This window comes from Mustela erminea, chromosome 2 (genome assembly GCF_009829155.1).
Source record: "Mustela erminea isolate mMusErm1 chromosome 2, mMusErm1.Pri, whole genome shotgun sequence".
In the NCBI taxonomy this organism is placed as follows: Eukaryota; Metazoa; Chordata; class Mammalia; order Carnivora; family Mustelidae; genus Mustela; species Mustela erminea.
In genome coordinates, this window is record NC_045615.1 from 80,428,615 (window position 1) to 80,449,808 (window position 21,194).

At 37.3% G+C, this 21,194-nt stretch overlaps 1 pseudogene; it reads right to left on the minus strand.

Moving 5' to 3' along the window:
• Nucleotides 1-223: 223 nt before the first annotated feature.
• On the minus strand, nt 224-2,191 carry LOC116583392 (annotated as a pseudogene).
• Between the last annotated feature and the right edge of the window lie 19,003 nt (nt 2,192-21,194).

Below are 21,194 nucleotides of genomic sequence, written 5' to 3' on the forward strand. Positions count from 1 at the left end.
TCCTCGGGGATATCGTGGGTTCAGGTCCAGATCACCACAATAACCTGAATAATGCAATGAAATGAGTCAAAAGAATTTTTTGGTTTCCCAGTGCATACAAAAATGATGTTTGTACTACGCTATACTCTATTAAGTACAATAGCATTATGTCTGAAAAATCTCTATGCCTTATTTAACAAATGCTTTAGTGCTAAAAAAAAAAAAAATGCTAACCATCATCTGAGCTTTCAGGGAGTCCTAATCTTTTTGCTGGTGGAGGGTCTTGCCTTGATGTTGATGGCTGCTCACTGATCAGGGTGGTGTGGTTGCTGAAACTGGGGTGGTTGGGGCAGTTTCTTAAAAAAAAAAGGTGGCAGTAAAGGTTGCTGCATCACTTGGTTCTTCCATTTATGAATGATTTCTCTAAAGCATGTGATGCTGTTGAACAGCATTTTACCCACAGTAGAACTTTTTTAAAATTTTTGAAGTCAATCCCTTCAAACCCTGCTGTGGCTTTATCAACTAAGTTCATGTAATATTCTAAATCCTTTGTTGTAATTTCAACAGTCTTTTTTTTTTTTTTTAAGATTTTATTTATTTATTTGACAGAGAGAGATCACAAGTAGGCATAGAGGCAGGCAGAGAGAGAGAGAGAGGAGGAGGCAGGCTCCCTGCCGCGCAGAGAGCCCGATGCGGGACTCAATCCCAGGACCCTGAGATCATGACCTGAGCCGAAGGCAGTGGCTTAACCCACTGAGCCACCCAGGTGCCCTAATTTCAATAGTCTTTACAGCATCTTCATCAGGAATAGATTCCTTCTCAAGAAAGTACTTTCTTTGCTCCTCCGTGAGAAGCACTTCCTTACCCATTCCAGTTCTATCATGAGATTGTAACAATTCCGTCACACTTTAAGCTCCACTTCTAATTCTATTTCTCTTGCTGTTTCCACTGCATCTACAGTCACTTCTTCCACTGAGATCTTGAACCCCTTCAAAATCATTCATGATGGCTGGAATCAACTTCTCCCAAATTCCTCTTAATGATATTTTGACCTCTTCCCATGAATCACAAATGTTCTTAAGGTATTTAGAATGGTTAATTCTTTCCAGAAGGTTTTCAGTTGGCTTACTCAGATCCATTAGAGGAACCACTATCTATGGCAGCTATAGTCTCATGAAGAGTATTTTTTAAATAATAAAATTTGAAATTCAAAACCACTTTTTGGTCCATGGGCTGCAGAATGGATGCTGTGTGAGCAGGCCTGCAAACAACACGAATCCCATCCATCTCCACCAGAGCTCTTAGGTGAATAGGCACCCTGTCAATGAGCAGTCATACTTTGAAACCTTAAGTTCAGATCTGAGCAGTAGGTCTCAATAGACTTAATATATTTTGTAAACCATGTTGTAAACAGTTTCATTGCCATCCAGCCTTTGTTGTTCTGTTGCTAGAGCACAGGCAAAGTAGGATTTAGCTTAATTCGTAAGGGCTCTAGGATTTTTGGAATGGTAAATGAGTGTTGACTTCAACTTAAAGTCACCAGCTATGTTAGCCTCTAGCAAGAGAGTCAGCCTGTCCTTTGAAGCTGTGAAGCCAGGCATTGACTTCTTTCCAGCCATGAAAGTCCTAGATGGCATCTTCTTGTAATAAAAGTCTGTTCCATCTTTACTGAAAATATGTTGCTTAGCATAGCCACCTTCATTAATTATTTTAGCTAGATCCTTCAGGTAACCTGCTGCAGTTTCTGCATCAACACTAGCTCCTTTACCTTGTACTTTATGTCATGGAGACGGTGTCTTTCCTTAAACCTATGAACCAACCTCTGGTTGCTTCAAACTTTTCTGTGGCTTCCTCACCTCTGTCAGCCCCCAGAGAACTGCAGAGAGTGCGGACCTTGCTCTAGATTAGGCTTTGTCTTAAGGGAATATTGTGGCTGCTTTGATCTTCTATCCAGACCACTAAAGCTTTCTCCATATCAGCAGCACGCTGTTTCATTTTCATATCATCCGTGTGTTCACTGGAGTAGCACTTTTAATTTCCTTGAAGAACTTCTCCTTTGCATACACAATTTGGTTTTTCAGCCCCAAAGGCCTAGCTCTCAGCCTGTCTTGGGTTTCCACATGCCTTCCTCACTAAGCTTAATCATTTCTAACTTTTGATTTAAAGTGAAAGATGTGCAACTCTTTCTTTCATTTGAACACTTAGAGGCCATTTTAGGGTACTAACTGGCCTCCAGGGAATAGGGAGGACCAAGGGAGGGAGAGAGGGCTGCTCAGCAGTTTACTACACACAATATTTACTGATTAAGTTTGCTGTCTTTTATGGGCATGGCTTCTTGTACCCCAAAATGATTATAGTAGTAACATCAAAGATCACTAACCAGAGATCACCATAAAGATATAATAAGAATGAACGTATTTGAAATACTGTGAGACTTACCAAAAGGTGACACAGAGACACAAAATGCTGTTTGCAAATGATGGAAAAATGGCATGGATTTGTTCAACACAAAGTTGCTGCAAATTTTCAGTTTGTAAAAAATGCAGCAACTGCAAAGCACAATAAAGCAAAGAACTATACAACTAGGTGTGTCTGTACCGTGATAGCAGAGCAGTGAACCAAGTGCAGGGCCCTTCTGAGCACAGGACCCTATGTAACTGCATAGGTCACAAGAGGAGGGTGCTGACCCTGCTGACATTAATTTTTTTTTTTTTGTAATTTTTATACCCTTCTCACAATCTGTTATCTTCTGCTGAACATATTTTATATATAATGTTTCTTCATTACATGATTAACTTTTGTACATTAAAAATGCTAAACTCAATATATAATTAGAAATTTATCTTCAACTATTTTTAGATAAGCTGAGAAATCAATAAAATGCATACATTATTTTAGAAGTACTTATGACTGAAAATAAAGGTAGAAATTAAAATCATAGAATTCTGATATTTGTTAAGTTAGTAGTTACAAAACGCTGACTGTATGACAATGGCATGAGATAGTTCTGAAAAAACTCATCTGAGTTTTCTCTTGTGAGATAAGTAAAGTTCAAGAGAACACTAGTCAATACCATAGTCCCGAGGATAACCTGTAAACCCTGCTTAGCCGAAGGAGATGCAACAGGCCAAAAGGGGCTGAGAGTGAAACTAACAAAACATTAATATTTAGTAATTCAGGATAGGGAGTGCAACAGGAGCTCCTGGGCTGTTCAGTTCATTAAGTGTCTGCCTTCAGCTCAGGTCATGATCCTCAGGGTCCTGGGATGGAGCCCTGAATCAGGCTCTCTGCTCAGCAGGGATTCTGTTTCTCCCTCTCCCTCTGACCCTTCTCCCTTAGGTAATAAATAATTATCATAATAATTAATAAAAATAATTAATGAGAATTAATTATAAATAATTTGCGTATAAATTGTTTATACATTATATGATGCATGGGTATGGATATGGATATGGATAATAGTTTATACATTATAATCGTATAGTATATATATCCTATATTATTATTTATATATTACAATTAAATAAATATATAACATCTTTTTAAAGAAGGACAAGAACTGCTATAGGTATTAGTAGGAAGTCCAGACTATACAGATACTCACTGATTTCCTCCTATATCCCAGAGCTCAAAAGTTGTGAATATAGCTGAGAACAATGCAAAGGATTGATTTTTATTCAGCTGGTGCCTCAGTAGCATAAACAATATTAGAAAACAGAGAAGACTGACATACTGTGTGATCCTGGATGTTTTTCTCCTCCCGTAAGAGAAGGAAGAGGAGAGATCCAATATGTTAGTTGATAAGGCACCGAATAGCAAAGTGGAATTAAGCATAGAGTAATTTAGAATTATCTGAAACTCAAAATCCTAAGCTGTTAGTCACACCCTCTCTTACAAGCACTGGTATGAGCAGATGCTAACTCCAAATTCCCTTGAATTCTGTCTGAAATGAGGCCTGTGTAAGTAAAGCTCTTAGTAAAATTCCCACTTGAAAATTAGAACAATGATGTCAAGATACAGTAAAGCAGCAGTTGGAAATATCCTGTTTATCATTTTATTTCTAGATAGCTAATGATCTTTCAATTTAGAATTTTAATTTGCTTTTTAATTGTAAGCATTTTGAACAAACTATTTTTCAAGTGCTCAGCACACTACCTAACTTCTTGAATGGAATACTTGCATCGTGCACATAATTTAGTATCTATCTTCACAAAAGGGTATTAACCTATGTGACACTGTACTTACACGAGTCAGCCAGACATGAGGATGTAGGTAGAAAGATTGTCACCCCCTGAATTTACCATGTTGCTTTCATAAATCTGACAAAGTGGTCTTCCTTCTCCATCATTTCTTTATGTTAATCTCAGTTAAAAAAAATGAAACTACCACATTAAAAAAAAAAAAAGGCACAGACTTTTTCTAGTCCTTTTGATTCATCTCCTGATATATTACTTATACTCTACTTTCTTATCACCATGAAGTTGCAGCTGTCACTATCTTTCACTGTGTGTCTGTCAATAGTAAACTCTTTCTCCCTTCAGTTGACAGCATTGTTTTTTTTTTTTTTTTTTTCTCTTCAGGAATCAAATATCTGTATTTTTAAACTGTTAGAGTAAAAGAAACAAATTTTAAATGACAATCTAAGGGCTCTTTTATGAGTAAATACATAAAATTTGGTATTTTTTGATTGTGAGACTATTTTTATCTATTCTTAATTTTTAAATAACAAGCTTATTTTTATTCAAAAAAAATCTCTGTAGTTTTAACATTCTTAATGATACAATAAAGAGAATTGAAACACTTGGAATTCTCTTCTTCACTATTTTGAGAAAAAGAATGCAGAGTAGAATTAGCCCTGTTACTAGAATGCAAAAAAAAAAAAAAAGTATTTCAATCACTTGCATTTATTTTTAAGATTTTATTTATTTATTTGACAGACAGAGATCACAAGTAGACAGAGAAGCAGGCAGAGAGAGAAGGGGAAGCAGGCTCCCTGCCGAGCAGAGAGCCTGATGTGGGACTCGATCCCAGGACCCTGGGATCATGACCTGAGCCGAAGGCAGAGGCTTTAACTCACTGAGCCACACAGGTGCCCCAATCACTTGCATTTTAATAGCTTGTGTGTTGCACATTATTACACACAATAATTTATTAAAATATACTTTAAATACTGTATAAGTTTAAGTATGCTATTATAATATTTTAATGTATATTATATATTTTAAAAGTTTATGTTATAAATAGCTTACATAGTAAATAATTCATTTATTTATATATAAATTGTTTATAGATTATATTATACACTTATTATATATACAATATGTATAATAGTTTATACATTATAACCATATTGTGTATATATTATATATCATTATTTACACATCATAATTAAATAATTTCACTATTATGATATATGGTTATATATTATGAAGAGATACTTGCTTTACTTAACATTATCTTTGATGTATTTTTGGTATAAATACAGCAGTAGTTTACCACTCCAGTAAAACATCTGAAATATTTCATACAGATAGTCACATGTGTTTAAGAACACATTTTCTGATTTTGTCAGTGTTCCATATGAAGTATTAGTCATAGCCACAATGTTGGATGAAGAATTCCTAACTATATTTTCATCTGCTAAATTTTTAAATGGCTTTGTATTTTATTTTTGTACCCAATTTCATTGAAATACAACTTAAAATTATCTGTATAGTTTATAATAGACTGTTTTAGAAGAAGATTGAGACTTACTACGTTTATTACTCACAGGTTCTGAATATAATGTTTGTTTTTTTGTTTGTTTGTTTTTTGTTTGTTTTTTTTTTTTGTGAAGGAGTATGGGTGGAATGGAAGAGATTCAATGTCAGACATAACAGATCAGTGCCAGCTCTAACATTTTAAAAAGGTATAGTTGTTTTATTAAAGCTTTGAGAAATATGTCTGTTTAAAAGCATGTGCCTGACTCCCTGTTTCTAAGGGATTAAATTCACTGTTCCTAAGGGATTAAATTCACATTTTATTATTTAATGTATTCTCTGCCCCTCTGTATCATAATAGGTATGGTTTTCCTCTGTATGAGTTTGCTGTAATCAAATATAAGAGTCTCAAATTTTGTTCCATAAAGAAGAGTATATTCAGTCTCTATTAAAAGGAAACTTCAGTGACAATAATATATGCATCAAGCAAAAGGAAAAGAAAACTGGGAACTAGTGGTAATGAGGCTGGTAGATCTCTAGTCCAAAATCATCAAGATGATGAAAAATAACTTCTTCCTTGATCAGTTTCTTTTTTTTCCTTTCTTTTTCTCTTTTCTTTTTTCTTTTTTTTTTTTACAATATTGGGAGGCAGTCTTCTATGGGTTATGCAGTCCTTTTTGTTGCTTGATGTAGTGTTGTCTAATGTTGCTTAATCCTTTTGTGATAAAAATGTAAGATCCTGAGTCATTTTTCAAGATCGTATTTTCAGAGAGAAACCATGAAGGATGAAGTACACCCTTCTCTAGACAGGGTTACTCTGGGAAGGGTTACTTACTGCTTGCTATAAAAAGCAAACAACTCAATTTTCCAGTTTTTGTTTTCTTTTTCTATAATGCAATCCACTTTATACAGATAATATCTACTCCTACCTCATCACCCTCAATATACTTGGGAACAGGGGCACCTGGGTGGCTCAGTCGTTAAGTCTCTATCTTCAGCTCGCGTCATGATCTCAGTGGGATCAAGACCCGCATCAGGCTCCCTGCTCTGTGGGAAGCCTGCTTCTCCCTCTCCCACTCCCCCTGCTTGTGTTCTCTCTCTTGCTGTGTCTCTCTCTGTCAGATAGATACAATCTTAAAAAAAAAAAAAATACTTGGGAACAAGAGAAACATGTAAAAGCACTGGTGCTCATGGTACTTTCTGTGCTATGTGTAATTAATCTCTTTTTCACTGGCCCAAGAGTCTTATGCCTTCTACCAGCATCCAAAAATGAATGACAGACTAACTTTAGCTCAGTTATAGCGTAAAATTAAGTCTCGGACCTGAAAGCTTTCACAATGAGGATGGAATCCTGACTGAAAGATTATTTTCTGGGAGAGGAATTACAAAACCCTATAAGCAAGTTTCAGAGTTAGGAGAAGACTTCCCAAGATATGATAGAGAATACTTTTACCCAAATGATGGCAAGAGAGGAGATAGGAAGGGGTGCTTTGGTTCCAAATGCTAATGAAACTGAACAGCAAGTGGGATTGAAACAAGCTGCCCAAATGGGACTTTGGTTGTTGCCTACTCTCCTCTGAGCAGGAGTGGGAAGAGATATCTTGATAATAGGGCAACATGCCCTATGGCCCCAGCAGATAGACAATGTAGCCACAGCTACCAAGCCAAAGCGTACTCAAAGCTGAAATCAATTGTGTCAGCAAGGAGAATCTTGCATTTTAATAAAGAGCTATGGATGAACTCAAAACACAGTGGTCTATTTAGTTGAGTTGTGATCAACTGCCATGTGTTTTAAAACCAAAAATAAATTCAAAGTCTTGCTTGTTAGCATGGAGCAACCCTTCATATAATACCCCCTTGTCCCTCCTTTTCCTTTGACTTCAGCTGCTTTAAGGAGAAAGATCATCAGGGCTGGGGCCAAGATCTTTCCCCCTTAAAAAGAGATCAAAAGTAAAAATGCACTTTTTTTGAGTATATTGGGGACTTTTGGCATGGGGTAGGACTTACATTCATGGTTCTGTTGGATACATGCACCAAAGTCACTATTCTTCCCAGTCTGTTAGGCATCGAAGGAACCTAAATTTAACTGACGGAGTGTGGAAAAAAGTCACAGTAGGGTAGGAATGCTAAAATGACCTCACAGATGAAGGCTTCCAGCTGATTTAACGCACTGTAGCGGTGGCTTTGACATCTGCACTTATTGTTGAGTTGGTGTCTTCCTGTGCTTCTACTTCCTGTTACAGAGAATTCCCCCGTTCAAAAACTGACACAAAAGGAAAAAGGATATTAGGATGTATCTGTCACTTCTCCTTCCCCTGCCACCCTTCTTCCTATCCTCTCCTGGCTCATTAAATAGAAAGAAAATAAACCACAAGGCCTAATTAAAGACTTAATGGCTGCCAGAGTACTCAAAGAGGTTGTTTCCCAGAATAGCACTACAGTCAGATGCAGGTACCAGATACACCCCTTTTTAATAAAAAGACACCTTTAACCTGCTACTTAGGCTCTTGTTGAAACTGAACCCATTACTCCTCAGACATGTACCTTTAAACTGACATCCTCATTTTGGGGTGAAGAAACTTGAATGACTATCAAAATGGAAAACTATAGACCTTATTAGTTAAACAGATACGGTATATTCAAGCTCGCTCTGCCCTAAGACATCCCAGCTTTGCAGGAAAACATGGCTGCTACTCCTTTAGGGAAACTTTATCCCTCACTTGATGTTCTGAAGGAAAGCCACTGACTCAATGGGGACTTTAATCCACAGAGTTTTCCCCAAATGTCTGAGCATTGTCCACTGATGGATTTTACTAATGAAAGCTGATGGTATCCTCAGATAACAATCCAGCCCCAGTGAAAACTCTGAAAGACCAACTGTGGCAAAGGCTGGTCAGCACAATGGGTTGACTTGAAAGACCTATGACTTATGACTGCCTTCAACAGTACTCCAATGAATCATGTTACTTTTTAAAATATAATGTTACACATAACATGCATATATATAACAGTAATATTTTTACTAACTCCTAAGCTCTTGCCAAAGGCCTAGCCATCTGTTCTACCACTTGGAAGACTACAAAATGGCAGATTAGAGATAATCCTCTTTATGGCTGCAAAATGTAGAAAGCAATTGCGGCTGCTCATCTGACAGTCTGGGTTACTCATGTAGATGCCCACAGTCAGGGCCCATTCTGTGATGAGACTAATCATGGAATCAGCTGATGATCAAATCTGCATTCCTGGCATTGGTACAACTTAGATGCCTCATCACATAAAGCATGACAAGTCCCACCATAGTAAACTGGACACAATGTAAAAGGTCAAATGTTTCTGATACAGAAAATTGTAATTAAGTGTTTCATTCAATTTTTTTTTAAATTTTTTTAAAATTTTTTTTTTTTATAAACATATATTTTTATCCCCAGGGGTACAGGTCTGTGAATCACCAGGTTTACACACTTCACAGCACTCACCAAAGCACACACCCTCCCCAATGTCCATAATCCCACCCCCTTCTCCCAACCCCCCTCCCCCCAGCAACCCTCAGTTTGTTTTGTGAGATTAAGAGTCACTTATGGTTTGTCTCATTCCATTTTTTGATGTATGACCTCTGACAGCTTGTAAGCCTCACTCTTGACCGTTCCACTTCTATCCCCTATTTGGGATAGACCTTATTAGTTAAAAGATGATTGCCTAAATTTTTGTTCTCCCTAGAAAGCTCTGTTATATGAGTAAAGACCTTTACATACCCTCCTGGTGTGTTTGGGACATCATTAATGTCAAAACACAAACTAAATTTTGGTACAGGAAAATCCATTGGTTTTGTGGAATCTCCAAAACAAGTGAAGAAGAGAACAGGGTACGTGTCTATACAGTGACCACTATCACGCAGCATCTTCCTTTTTTTTTTTTTTTTTTTTTTTGGTTTCTAATTTGTGGGGAGCATGCTCTTTGAGCAGTATTTCTGCCAGCAAACAAGCTTGAATTTTAATTTGGGTTATTTTATTTTACATTTGTTGAGTTCTACTGAGCCTCTATTATGGATTTAACTAATCCAAGCCAGAAGTCTAGGTAATTAGAATTTAAGAATAGGAATATGAGCTTGGGCCCTCCTTTAAATGGCTCTGAGTTGTGTATCTTGGCCCAGACCTGTCTGTGTCTCAGATTAAATTGGGTCTCAACTCCAGCATAAGCTGTGACTGATACTATGCTTAGGGGAATGACCCTTACTCTGAAACTGTTGGTGTGTCTCAATCAGGCATTAGCCCTGTTTTGTAAAGAGGTAAAAGCAAAGATAGATACCCTGTGTAATATGGGTTTACTCATGGTTGTTTCTGTGGAGGAGGAGTAGTATCTATTTGACACTGTGTATTCATACTTCTAAAAGTAGATGACTCAGACCCCACAAAATGCCTTTCCTGCTGCCACTATTTATGCTCCTTTCTCATTCAAGAAAGATCCTGACTTTTGGGGTTAAAAGGATCCTCAAGATATCCTTGTGGTACTCAAAGGAATATCACCTTTTGAAGGTCTCTAACCTTAACAATGCTGATTTAAGGATCTGGAAAAAGAAACTCTAAAATTTGATTATGATGGAGAGGATTTCTCCTAAGTATTTCTCCCAGTAATGACAAAAATAAAATAAAATAAAATAAAAATTAAATTAAATTAAATACAATAAAATAAAGAAAGGAAAAATAAAAGAAATGAAGAAAAAAGAAAGGAAGAAGGAAAGAGAAAGGGAGAAAGGAAGAAAACTGGATACAAGGTGAATTAAACAAGCCAACAAGATCCAAAGCAGAGGTTCTCAAAATTTGATCCCAGTTGAAATATAAAATTTACTAAAATGATTTGTTCAACAACAAAAAAACCCAATGGGTCACCTGTTGGCTTTTTTGTGTCTAAAACATATATTCTGAATTAACTTTAATATCTGCTTAAATGTACCAATTGACATATTTTCATGACCTGAATTAATAGTAAGAGTCAAGTTACAGTTATAATTGGAGATCTCATAAATTAATTAACCTTAGAGGAGTTACTGAACATAAGTAGAGGACAAACAGGTGTGCCTCATCTTAGCCATCAGAACTATTATCTTGCCTAAATTCCTTATGCTTATAGTACCCATTATCTTAAATATCTCATAGTGGGCATTGTTACTCTGGCCCAACAAATGATAAATTAAAATTAAATTAAGTATTTAATTTCCTTGGCACTCAGAATTGGCTTGACAAAAATGGAGGTCTATAGACCTCCATTCTTCCCCAGTTAAAACTGTTAATACAGCATAATGTAGATTAAAACAGGGCCTTCTAGGATTGAAACACATTGGAGAAGTCTTACATAAGGTGATATCTTCACTATTTTTCCACTTAACTGTTCAATTGGTCTGTTCTTAAATTTAGAAAGAATAAAAAATGTAGGCACAGGTAGAAAATTTCACCGAAGATATCTTCCTCTGATGAGATTCATTTGGTATACTCATTCAAGACAAGCAAATACAAAATAGCTCATAAAAAATGGGATGAATTGTCCCATGAATAATTCAACAAAAGATCTAAAATTTGTCCAACATGTAATACAATAGGCATTTTGTTAGTACCCCCACTAGAGACATCTTTACTATAGAGTAGATAGCAACTCATACCCCTTGGAACCTCTGGAATACCTATGATGGCTCTAAGTTGCTCATGGGCTTCTGATGCAAGAAATTATTCTCCTTGGACCCATCACTATATATATATCCCATGGTTATATATCATTAGAGTGAGAATTGCTGATCCACACTGGGTTTTCCTGGAAATATAGGCTCTCAGAAGCCCTAAATCCATAATCCTCCAAATCCAGCTGTTCATTACACACTGAGTCATGAAAGCAGCACCTCAAAAGCATGGCCACCAAGGATTATTGCTACAGAATAGAGCCACCTCTGAACTTCTGGCATATTTCCACCACAGGAGGGGGTGATCTTTGCTGTCTTCTAGTCATTCTCCAGATACTATGGTTGCTAAAGGAGGTTGCCCCTCTTCTAGACTGGCCATTTATGAAGCCCCTTGGGATCAACTGAGTAAAAGCCAAAAGGAGTTAGAAGACTTCGTGCATAATATCATCACTCTGAGACATGATAAAAGTTCACTGAATTGCTGTTGTTGTTTGTTCCTTAACTAGGATGACTTTGATAAAGAATGAGGCCCAAACGTCACTACCATTGGCCAAACTCTAGGCAGTCATAGTAGCATTGGATGACCTAGTCAACAATTGGCCCCATTTGTACATTTTTACAGATTCATGGGCCACTGCCAAGGATCTGGCTCTCTGATATAGTTAATGACAACAATAATTTCTTATCCAAGGTGTTTCTTTGGTATAAAGAACTCAAGGTACCTCTTGCCTGACAGATATACAAAATATAACTCAAGGTCACACATGTATCTATGCCTACTAAAGCCACAATACAAGGCTTCATCAAGACACTCCTTATTCCCCTGAGAGTTTCAGACATCACTGATAATGATCAAGGCACTTGTTTACTTCTCAGAATACATAAGGCTGGGCTTTTGAAAAAAAAAAAATAGTTAATGGAAATTTCATCTTTCTTAACCTCCTCAGGCTGCAGGCCTCACAGAGTGTTATAATGGCTCACTTAAACAAGTTCAAATTCAATAAAGTGAAAAATAGGACATTTTAGTCATCAGTCAAACATCAGGGGTCAGTTGTAATATATCATCATTTTTTTGGTATTTGCCTGCTAATAGCTATTTAACTTCTTTCTTCCCTTTCAGGACAGTGTCTGGACAAGATGATGAGAAAGCCTAAAGCTCCCTCCTTTGGCATTAATAGGATCTTCAAACCATATTTCAGCTCCCTTATCCCAGCCCCATTTCATAACCAATGGAAAAACCCAAGCCCGTCTCCTTTTCCTGCTCTCATTTTCATACCTGTTGTAGAACTACCCAGACAATTTCATTATGTAGCTAGTAAATATTTCCATCTCCTTTGGTATGTGTATCTTCACATCTGAATCACATTTTGGGTAGGGTCCATCTTGGTTTTTACTAGTGGCTATGAAGCCAAACCTATATGCTAGACCTGTGACTCCTGCCAAAATTGACCCATTTGATTTCAAATAATGAAGACCACATTGTGGGAGGACATTGTCTCCACCAGTTCTTGACAAATTGACTGTAGTGAATTTTTAACCCTTTTCAAGCTCATCATCTGTGCTTCATTCCTGTTGTTACTTTCAGTATAGAAATCATTGTTTTGGTAGAAATGATTAAGCCCGTGATCAAAGGAGCAATTTCAGCACCTGGAGAGTACACATCTTAGATCTCAGAGGTTTCAAGGAAAAGGGACAATTAATGCTTTCTGTATTATTTAGATAAAACCTTGTAACCTGATAAAGCAGTAAGACGGTCTGCCTGAGTAAAGAATCTGCTGCTGGTAATCTGACTGCAAAAACAGAGAAACTCATGGGAACCTGGCCAGTTTTGAACTATTTTGCTGTCCCTGACGCTATCAATATCAAACATTCCAAACATGTCTGCAAAAATGTGGACATTTTTGTCCCCTTCCTCACACGTCTGCAAAAACTTGGACTGCTTCAAATCTCTTTTTCAATTTGGCTGATACAAATTCATATCCATTTCCTGATAGTAAGTACCCTTGAATTATGCCATAAATGATGACTGAGACTGCAACTTCTACCTGATATTGCCTAGATGTCTTAACCAAACCTATATGATAATCATACAAAAAACTAGATTTATTTAGGAACATGTCAAGAATAGGAGTGTGTACATTTGGGTTATATGCTTATATGTAGGAGATCATAGACCATAAAATGTCCCTCCATTGCCATGAGAGGCTGCTTTTCTTTTTCTTTTTTTTTTTTTTAGCTTATATATTGTCCCCCATATTTATTGGCAATGAAATCGAGGATCAGCAGTTTAGCTGAAACTTCTTTGCGTAAGCCATAATGAATAATAGAACTGGCCTTAGACTACAATCTGGCTAAGATATGATTTACTGATCCTACTGGAATAATTCACAGTTGACTAAATTTGAGATTCTAAGGACATGGTTGAGGTCAATGCTGCAAGTTGACACCATCCTGTTAATTAAATGCTGTGTAACAAATTGAATGGATGCAGTTGCAGCCTGCTTTAGTTAGATTAATCAGAGTAGCCAATGAAGAAATAAAATTATTTATTTTGAAAATTTGCTAGAAGCCAAGGCAAAGTAGAGCTAAGTTGTAGGTTTTGCTGGAAGATGCCCATGGGTCTTTCATGTTCCATGTCTTTCCAGGTGTGCCAAGAATAAAAAGCCCTGTCTACTCTTTATCTTGGCCATTTCTCAGTGGTATATCACTGAAGTGGTAGGGTTCTCAACTGTTTTTCTCAAAGATTCTCAAAGGTTTTATGGGTCACCCTGAGAAAAGTACTAGTATCTCCCTAAGGACAGAGGAGGTGTGCTTATTGGTTGTTATTACAAAAAAAAAAAAAAAAAAAAAAAGAAAAAGAAAAGTCCTGGTGATTCACAGACCTGTACCCCTGGGCCAAATAATGCACTATATGCTAATAAAAAAATTTTTAAAAATTAAAAAAAAAAGTAGATTCTCTCAAGCTCAAAGGTTGTTTTGTTTTGTTTTTCCTTTATAATATTCCACTGTTTGTGCTAAAGTTATCTGGAGTCTTCTTGTCACCTACACCCTATGCTGTTGGATTTGGGGACAAGAAAAACTGTTGTAAGCACTTTGGTGCTCATGCTGCCTATTGTGCCTTAAGTAATAAAGTCTTTGTGTCTAACCCAGGGCTCTTGTGTCTTCTGTCAGTACCCATGAAACAGTAGCTTGTAAGTGTAGAATAAAATCAAATCCTAGACTGAACATGTAATAGTTAGAATGTTCTCTGAAACTAGTTCTTTTCACTTCAGCCATTGGTTGGTCTATGATTCTACTCCAACCACTTGCATGCACGAAAGCCTGGGCTTATCAAATATTTGCTGATCTTTTGGGAAGAGTGTAAGGAAGTACCTTGAGCTGGAGTTGGTTTCTGAGAAGCAGGCTGGGGTGGTTAATAGGAGTAGAATTAATACCATCCAAAGAATTCAAAACATAGGAAAATAATACCCATGTTTTCTCTTTGTACAGTAGTTCCAAATCTCTCTTTGGTCTGGGAATCAGATTTGTTTCCCTGGTTACAAAGACTAGCATACTCAGACAACCAGCAAGGTGACCATCTTAACTCAGACTTTTAAAATAAAAAAAATCAAACTCTGCATATGCATAGGTGTTTGCTAAGCTTCTGAGACAAGCCCTGCAGGCTATTAAGGTGGTTTTCTTTTCACATGGGGTTAAAATATCAATTCCATTAAAATTAGTTTTTGAATGTTTATAGTGAACTAGGAATGGCATGTGCTTCATGAATACAATTTTTACATATTCCATTAAAAGAATCTTATGAAATAAAACTGATATGCTTATATTCCAGAAGATAAAATTGAGAACAGGGAGTTTATGCAGTGTAGTGGCTTTACATGTGGTTAAATTTGTATCTGAAATAAAATTTTCCTGAGATTAAGACTTTTTCATTTAAGCAAACATTACACTGCTTTTGGGTTATTTAAAATTAAATTCTACAATTTTTTGAAAATGAAAAAGAGTAGGACAAGAACTTCACAGCACCCTTTCTTGTTCCTCAGGTTCTCAACTGTAAAAGAAAGAAGGAAGAGGGCGGGGGTGGGGGAGAGACTAAGTGTGGAATAAAGGAGTCAAACACTATAAAATATTACTTTTATGGCTTGAATGACAAGATAGTATCATTCACTTAATAATTATTGATTTAATTTACAATGCCTTTTGACTACATTTCATAAAATTGGCAGTTTAAAAATGTATCACCAGAACACATCTAAAAAACTCTTTTAGACCTGAAGACTTCCCAGGATGTGAAAATATATAATAAACAGAGATTTTGAATATATTTTAGACTAAGAGAAGCCACATTATATGTAAGACAAAGTTTTATGATGTGAAAAAAGATAAACTTCTAAAAAAACAAACACAGAAAGGGCTAAAACCAGTAAGTTGTTTAATATTCCATCAGGGTATAAATACAAGATCAGATCTGAATCATCAAATGACACATTACTAAACTATGGTAATTTTCTTTTCAATAATCTGTTACTAAAAGTAATGGGGAAACTTCTTTCAAGAATATGGATAGGGTGCCTTGATGGCTCAGTCTGTTAAATGTCTGTTGTCAGCTCAGGTCATGATCCCAGAGTCCTGGGATTGAGTCCCGCATTGGGCTCCCTGCTCAACGGGGAGTCTGCTTCTCCCTCTGACCTTCCTCTCTCTCACTCTCTCTCTACAGTAAATAAATAAATGCATATATATATATATATATATATATATATTTTTTTTTTTTTTTTTTTTAAATGTGGGCAAACAACATGTGAACTTATCCATGGGATTATATCAGTAAAGTCCTAGCCAGGAGAAAGAATCCATTCCAGTTATTTAAACAGAGATAATTTAAGGGAAAAAAATAGTAATTAAGTGCAAAATTGTTAACTAGGTACAGAAAAGGCCTAGTATGATGGAGATAGTGAAGTGCAGAAAGCAGCTTTGGAAAGAGAGTTGAATTACTAAGTCATAGAAGCTCTGTGGAAGGGCAGCATGGAGCAAAAATTCAGACCTCTGAAGACTGGGAAATGCTGACTGCAGCTCGTATCAGTGAGGTGCATGGTTTCGCTGGCTCTGCAAGTGCTGGAAAAACTGCAAAGTGAATTTGATCCATCAGGGAGGAACTGGTGTCCAGAGTAAGGAAGCATAGCTGGATGCTACCACAGGCACAGGGAACAGCCTCCTTCTCTTCCTGCTCAGTGGTCACCTTCCCAAACTCTCCAGGGCCTGAGCCTAATGGAGCCAAGTTAGCAAAGCAGAAATGTGGTTTGCAGTCTTAGCTGTAGCTTCACAAAGTACAGCCTTCTCTCTTGGATGAGACAGTAACCTCCACTGACATAGTCTAACTCCTCAGCAACAGTGCAGGCTCACACTTCCTCCGTGTATTTGAATTTCCAGGCAACAGTAACAAAAGTTTTGTTTCTGCCTACTAAGATGCAACTTATAGACACAAAGACATTCTTGCACTCTCCCCAAAATGAAAAATATCAACGTTCTAAGAATCTTATCTGTTTCTGATAGACATTCACACTATCCTTCTCTGAGAGTTGTTAATTATTCCAAAATTTCCATCAAAATCACATCTTGAATGAACCCCATGAGACTGGATTAGAGTAAGAGATACAGATACCAATATAAACTGATGTTAATTTTAATATATGTATATGCATATATAGATAAATAAAATAATTATAGATATTTGTATACCAGGATAAAAAGACATATGTTTTACATGCATCTTTTATATATGTGTGTGTGTGTGTGTAAAGATTGTGTATACATATGTAAAATGAAACCTCAGTAGCACTAAACAGACAGGCTTAAGATCTTGGTTTCAAAATTCCATTTTTCAATAAAGGGAATCAGGATCCCCTGAAGAAATGGTTAATTTGTTTGGGACTGGAGCAGAGAAAACACAAGATGAGACTGCAGCATCTTGAAGTGCCTCAAAATCAGGAAGAGCTAAAAAAAAAAAACTAAGTAGAGAATATGAGCCTTATGGAAAGGGCATGGGAGCCAACCAGAAAGAGTTGGCTAAAACAATAAATTTAGTATTAGATTATAATCCCCCAAATAAAATGAATACTCATGAATCAAAGAAATTTAAATAAACTATTCAACAAATAATTTAAAGGGGGTTGCCTGGATGGCTCAGTTGGTTAAGCAACTGCCTTTGGCTCGGGTCATGATCGGAGAGTCCCAGGATCAAGTTCCACATTGGGCTCCCAGCTCCATGGACAGTCTGCTTCTCCCTCTGACCTCCCCTCTCGTGCTCTCGTTCACACATTCTCTGTCTCTCAAATAAATAAATAAAATCTTTTTTAAAAAGGGAGGGGTGTCTGGGTGGTTTAGTTCTTACGCGTCTTCCTTCAACTCATGTCATGATCCCTGAGTCCGGGATCGAGCCCGGCATCGGGCTCCCTGCTTATCGAGAAGCCTGCTTCTCCCTTTCCCACTTGTGTTCCCTCTCTCCTATCTCTCTCTCTCTGTCAAATAAATAAATAAATAAATAAATAAAATCTTTAAAAAAATTAAAGAGGAAAAGGGATAAATCTGAAAACATGGCAGACAACACCAAGTAATCAAGATTAATCATGAGTGTTATGTTGCTCTTATGTGTCTAGTGATATGTGATGAAAAAGCACATGTCTTGTTTAGTGTTCCTCTCAGATAGACCCTCAGAGAATTTAATTGTGAGATAATATCAGACAAATCCACTATGAGGAACACTACACGAAACTCCAGAGGAATATTCTTCAAAACCCAACCAGGGAAGAGTAAGCTTCCTCTTTGTTGTTGGTTCGGTGACACAAGGGCTTCAGAATCTCAAGGAGGTGATCTCAACGTCTAATTCCGTGAAACAATTCTTATCTCCCCTGAGGAAAGCAGTCCATCCTTGGGAACCAAAACCTCTAGTCTATCAAAACTCCAACTTGTAGGCATGGAAGCCAAAGTTAGGAATTGAATGCTAAAAGTATTTGTGAGGAGAGTTACTCCCACTTCCACCTCTTGATTCCTTGATCTAAAGGCTGATCTATTTTTCTAGAAGGCACGAACGAGTCTTCTATGACAGATGACTTTCACTTAAGGACACTTCAGGAGTATTGCCAAACCTGTCTTAGAACTTCTCTGCAGTCTGAAATGCTTCCACCCAAACGACCTTCCTTTCCTCTCCTCTGCACTTTGCCTGATCTACGTCATGGTCTGACAGTTCTGTGAGCATCTCCTGGCTTCTTGCCCACTTTTTCTCACAGACATTTCCCCCTAACAAATTTCCTACATGTCCAAACGTGCCTTAGTAACTGCTTCTTATAGAATCTAGACGACGTAAAAGAGAAGAGATTTGAATAATTAAAAGCTCAGAAGCTTGGAGGGTGGAGCTAAAATTCAGGCCTCTGTGGAGGAGACGCAGCTCAGCTGATAATGATGTCTCTGCCTCAGGAAGAGAACCCCCCAAATGCTTCTGAGCAGCAGCAGCAGCAACCCACAGAAATGGTGTCTATCTCAAAGGGTATACTGAGGAAGTTTCTGCACGTATTTGAAGAACCGCAAAATGGATGTCGCTGCTGCCACAGGGATGAATTTTTGCTGCCAGGGCAGAGAAGCATGGCGAGGGCATAGCACCGAAAGAAGACAGGGACAGTACACCACAAGCTGCAAAGAGCAAGTATCGAGTACCCTCACCTCCGCCCCCAGCCCTGCGTCACCCTCTTGCACTTCATGCTGACGTCGTCTACGCGAGAGCCACTGGTGAAACAGAAATATGGTTTGTAGGTCCTAATCTCCAAAATGATAATGGAGAACATAGAAGGGTGAACTCAGAGCTGGGAAATAACAAGCACACACACACACACGCACACACATGTGCACACATGTTAACTGCTATGTTCAAACAAACTAGAATAATTTGAATATGCAATGGATGTTGGAGTCAGTGCTGTGTTCAGAATTGTAGAATAGTGAAAATGGTAGTGATATTTTCCCATTCCTGCTTATCTATATCCCTATTTAAGCTCTAAATATAGTATATTATATTATTTGGTGCTAGAGATTTCCTACCTCCTTAGGCATCGTGTAGTCAAACTGCTTCTCTTTATAGAACATGTGTGCCTTTTTTTTTTTTTTTTTTTTTTAAAGAAAGAGCAGTTGTTTTCCTGGAAGGGTTTCTTGAATTTAATGGCAATTCTAGAGGATGTTGGGATGCAATGTAGTACATTTTGCTTTTCCTATCAGGTTGATATTTTAAAGCACTATAAAATTCAATGCTCAAGAAAAATTATGTGATTCATAAATGCATGCTAGAAATTTTATAGACATACTACATTACTTATTACTCAATAATAATGCAAAATTACTAGTATTTCTTAATTTTTGTTTTATTCCACATGCTGTGGAACTATTATTAATTGGTAAATCATTCTTTTTAAAAAATTTTATTTATTTATTTGAGGAAAAATAAAAAACAGAATGTGAGACAGGAGAAAGTGGGATGAGGGGCAGAGGTAGAAGCACACTTCCCACTGAGCAGAGAGCCTGATAGTGGACTCCGTCAGAGGATCTGAGCCAAAGGCAGACAGTTAACCAACTGAGCCACCCAGATGCCCTGATAAATAATTCTTTTATCTAGTGTTGATAAAGCACATTTTATTTCTTGCTATGCATGCCACAGTGCTGTAGCAGGTAATATGACAGACAGACTTTGCCATTTTTAGGTGTATAATTTACAAAGAAAGAAATTCATGAAACCGCTATGTGAAAATATTGATCTTTGATTAAAAAAAAGTCGTTTTGAGGGCGCCTGGGTGGCTCAGTGGGTTAAAGCCTCTGCCTTTGGCTCAGGTCATGATCTCAGGGTCCTGGGATCGAGCCCCGCATCAGGCTTTCTGCTCAGCGGGGAGCCTGCTTCCTTCTCTCTCTCTGCCTGCCTCTCTGCCTGCTTGTGATCTCTCTCTGTCAAATAAATAAATAAAATAAAATAAAAAAAGTAGTTTTGTAAAATTTCTGTAAATTATACTTGTTCTGAAAAAGGTATAATGCCCTAACGATAAAAAGATTTCTAAACAACAACAACAATAACAAAGGAGTTAATTTCAGTATTTTAATGGAGGAAAGATGCTATGAGCAGAAAAACTAATGGGACTTGACCCAAGCTGGAGTTTGTGAGGATATTCTCTGAGGAAATGAGATTTAATCAAAAACTGAAGGGAGAGTAGACTCCTTTAGGGAAAGGGAAGGAGAAGAGTAGAGAGAGCTTGCCAAAGAAAGGGACCATTCTAAGTGCAAGCATCCTGGCAAGAATGGCAGGGAACTTCTTGTGGGCGAAGACTTCACCCGCATTATCTTATTCCCAAACCACTCTATGGAGCATGCAAGCCCTTTATTAATTACCTTTCATTTTAAGGGATTTCGAAAGGACAAAAGTGAAGCTCGGTGATTTTCACAGGACCACAAAGCCAGCAAATTGTGGCTGGATTTGCATTCAGGAGTATAAAGCCCACATTCTTAACTATTAATGTGCTTCTCCCTGTGTTATAATACTTTTTGAGGGTGGCCTACTGAGCAGAGACACAGAATTAATTCCTTTTCCAGCCACATCAACAGTCGATAGTACTTGAACTTCATTCTGTGAGATTACTGTGTAATACTTTATCATCAACTATTCACAAAACTTTAATTTGCTTCTGATTCAATGAAGATTTAATGAAGAATCCAGTGGTGAGGAAAAAGCAACTTGCGACGAAATAATATTAAAAACTTTTAGCTCCTGGGATGCCTGGGTAATTCAGTGTGTAAAGTGTCTGTCTTTGCCAGGGGTTGTCATC